At 32.5% G+C, this 4,053-nt stretch overlaps 1 long non-coding RNA gene across 2 annotated transcripts; it reads right to left on the bottom strand.

Annotated features, from left to right (window-relative positions):
• Nucleotides 1-232: 232 nt before the first annotated feature.
• Nucleotides 233-2,948, bottom strand: LOC104905601 (uncharacterized). 2 transcript variants are annotated; one of them, XR_007275156.2, is made up of 3 exons: nt 2,363-2,883; nt 1,160-1,228; nt 233-487 (listed from the first exon to the last, which is right to left on the bottom strand). It is a non-coding gene; the product is annotated as an uncharacterized LOC104905601 (long non-coding RNA). The 2 variants fall into 2 exon arrangements; XR_002041152.3 differs by lacking the exon at nt 1,160-1,228 and having other exon boundaries at nt 2,567-2,948.
• Between the last annotated feature and the right edge of the window lie 1,105 nt (nt 2,949-4,053).

The following is a 4,053-nucleotide window of genomic DNA, read 5'->3' as shown; positions in this document are numbered from 1 at the left end:
AACCAGTCTCTTAGATAAGTGTACATATAATATGTAAAGAGGTTAGGAGACCAGTTAACATTTATAACCAGTCTCCTTACCTTATCATTTGAAACCAGTTATTGATCACAACCGGTTTCTTAGGTGTATTACAGTATAGATACATTATCCTGTAACTGTCGCTGTATTTATGGCTCCTTGTATATACGCTTTTTTATTTATTTACAACAACCTATAAATAGCTACAACAATATTATTAAATAGAAATTACTTTTTGCTTTATTCATCATGTCAAAACCAATTTCACTCAAAACATCTATTTCTTCCAATGTCTTAAAAATAAAGTTTGTATAATCTAATGCTATCGACTAAAACTAAAATTCTAAAATAATTAAATAAAATGTACAATTCAAACTTGACCGTCATCTTCAATCTCCATCGTCTTCTGTTTGGTTTAGCTCGTCAATCACCTCTTGCGAATAAATGCTAGGAATCCCAAAAAAGTACGCTACAAAAATAATTTCAGATAATTATTATTAGAACTGGGATATATATATTTTATAAGTTATTATATACAAACTCATAAATAAAAACCGATTAGATTATATTGATCTCAACCATAAATATTCCATTAAAATTATCCTCTCTCTTACTCTCCCCTAGTTATTGTTATGCTCCATCCCGAAAGGACCTTATCAGCAGCACCTAAAACATGTAAGCCTACTCCCATGACTGAGTAAAGTAAAGATGCAGACTGGTATATAGAGCCTCCTTAACCGATTTAACAAAGAGTCCCCCTAAGGCCCTAAACACTAAAATGTTCACATGAACAACCTCATAATCCAGAATTAGATACATATGTACTATGCAAATGAAGGTTTTAGTTTCTAATCATTAAAAAACCAACCAAAATCCCCTAAATGTCTTTTTCTTTAACGATAAATAAATCCAGGCATACATACATTTATTTAATTATAAATCTTAAGGGCTAAACTAATTAACAGTTAGTAGAGGGTGGAGAGGGTGCCTCACTTTGTAAAGTTGCCAAATTTTATCAATTAGAATTATACTAAGCAATTGATCAAATCAAAATCAGAATTGTACTAAAAGATAAGTAACAAAATTCTACAAATTTTCATACGATTTTCTACAAATTTTCAACAAAGAGAACAAGTATTACTTGGTAACATTTTCAGTAGCTACCCAATTTGATCAAAGTTTCCCTTCATGATCGATCCGAGTTTGAGGTCTAAAAAAAAGCAGTAGATTAGTTTTAGTAATAATTTCGCTAATGTTCATCCTAACTATTTTTGCCTTGAATGTATAGAGAAATCAGAGAATTACAAAAATGGAAGTGCAACAATCATCCAACATCAGATTAGTAGTTTGAGAACATAGTAGACCTGAATTTTCTTGTAATATTCAATTTAAGTAACAATATCTATAGCATCATGGTTTCATTAGCCAACACTCAAAGAGCTTTGATCATGTAATCTTCTTATACTAAAGCAAGGTACAAATCTCCAATCAAACTAATGAATCACCTTCTAGATTGTGAACACACCGGATCTATTAGGCAAATCACATTATTCTATTTAGAATTTATAACAAAAATATCAACACAAATGAAAAAGCATTCTTCATAATGTCCCTAAATTTAATATACATCAGAAAACACCAACATTATTAGCATAAGTATCAAAATGACAGTATAGTTATCACAGAATGTTTTATTAAAATTGACAATATAGTTCTCTATAATAGAAATTAGATAAAAGAGTATAAAGGACTTATGCTTAAGCAGTAGAACTCCTTGAAAATTAAATAGTTTAGTATAGTAAAAAATACGCCACATAATTACTTGTTTTGTTCACTATAACATCAAAATGAGAACAAAAATTGTCCATTAAAAGTAAGCAAAATTAACGAATAAACTTATAACATCAAGCCTGGGTGTTCAATTATGCTAGCTAGAGATCTAGAATAAAGTACAGTTTGTTGATATGAATGAAATTCCAAAGCAATAGTTGAATTGTGCGCCCATCATATGCAAAATTTAGGTCTAACTATAAATTTGAAGTGCATAGAATTTCTATAACTTATCATTATACGATAACCACCGATCTAAAACAAAATGAGTAGAACATTCAGAAACTAATAAAGAATTAGGTTACAAAGTAAAATTGATACATAGAAACATGAAAATCCATAGTTCAAGCCCCTAAAATTTTAAAAATTGTGAAAATATCAATCAAAGCTCATCTATGAATTCGAGTTCAGAAATTTATTTGCAAAAATATAACCAAACAACACAAGATGGATTCGACCATATGAGCAGAAAATTCAAACTGAAATTAAGCTAAAACGAAGATAGATGAATTACATAGTCGGCGATTTAGGTCGGGCCTTCTCCACGGGAGTTGCCAAAAAATTGCGAAGAAATAAGGAAGAGGGGATGAGAAATTGTTGAGGTGATGCTCAAATCCACAAAAAAGATCAAACAATTTCATAATAAATCTAGGGTACAATTATCACAAGGAAATTGCAGTTCGAACAACGGGATGGAATATTCTGAGCATAATTTTACCTTAAAAAAAGGAACAAGAAGAACCTGAATTCAGTTTCTCTGCACAAAAAGTAGAAGGGGAGTTGACGGCATCATTGTGCGGTGAGGATGGTGGAGGGGCAACACTTGAAATTGTCGTAATGGATCCATAAATTAAGGGTAGGTAGAATTCAACAGTGATTTCAATAGAGGTGGTTGAAATGCGATAGGGTTGGAAGCCATGGGAGGAGGGAGGAGTGATAGGTTACTGGTTTGAGGTTTTGGGGGATTGAGAAAAAAAATCTTCTAACTTCTAAAAGCACGTTACATACTTCAGTAGATACATAGTATGGTATTGTTTTCTTTTTTTTCTGTTTATTTTATAGTATTTGTGCTTCAAAAAGGAAAAATAATTTCGAAAATAAAAATCAGAATATATGACATCTACTATTCTAACAATAAGAAGAATATATACGTATACTATAGTATTATGTTTAAAAATATTTTTTTTTCAAGAAAACCGGCTTTACGTAGAAGTAGTCTCCTATTTCACAATAAGTTTTTGAAAAAGTTAAATAGTTAAACCTAAAAGAGTGGTTTTGGATAATCAATGGTTTCCTACATTTAAGAGATAGGTTAGTAACCTCAACCGGTCTCCCATAAATGGTCTCCTTGGCCTTTTTTGTAGTAGTGAAATATGGGATTGACCTTCCCGTCTTCCATCATGTGAAAGTGTAACATCCCGTCCAAAACAAAGGAAAGTGGAGACTTAAAATAAGGAAAATGATACGAATAATGGCAGCGGAAATACCAATGAGACGGAGATGCTACTCTATGGAGTAGAATATGAAACTATAAGTAGACAAAGCCTTCATAGACATAAGTCAAACTCCAAAGATATATATATATATTAAAAAAAGGAAAATGAGGTCCCATACCCTCATTTCCAACAAGTCTCAAAATGTCATAAGACCACCATATGAAACCTCAAATTTGAGTAAATGCAACTAAAACAACTGAAATCCGTGGTTCCAAAAACATAACTCAAATCTAGAGGTAGCTACTTATAACCAACTAAGTAACTAGTCCTAATTCCAGCTTCAGAATGCTCATCCACTATAACAAGCACCACTTCTTTGCTCACATGGTTATACCGCACAACCCCGGTCCAAACTGTGATAATTCTAAACAGCATCACCATCTGCACAATAATTCAACAACTTCCACAATCAGTGGGGAGTAACTAGCAGTTCTCCCAGTTCAATAGAAACAGATAAAGCACTTAAATAATTAGAAACAACACCAGAGAATACAATATCAAGATGCCATACTCACTACGAGATACAATCGATCATAATAGCAGACAAGATACTCCACTAATACAATAATCCCCGTCAACCATGCAACAAATGCGGTCAACAAGCTCAAACACAACAGACCATGTCGTCTGTGAGTAGACTCATTGGACCATGCCGCCCAAGGCCTACGTTGCATATTCGAGGAACCATACCGCCCTTTTCGAATAGCTA

The sequence above is a fragment of the Beta vulgaris genome, chromosome 1, assembly GCF_026745355.1.
Source record: "Beta vulgaris subsp. vulgaris cultivar EL10 chromosome 1, EL10.2, whole genome shotgun sequence".
NCBI classification, from domain to species: domain Eukaryota; kingdom Viridiplantae; phylum Streptophyta; class Magnoliopsida; order Caryophyllales; family Amaranthaceae; genus Beta; species Beta vulgaris.
This window is presented reverse-complemented; position numbering and strand designations above follow the sequence as displayed.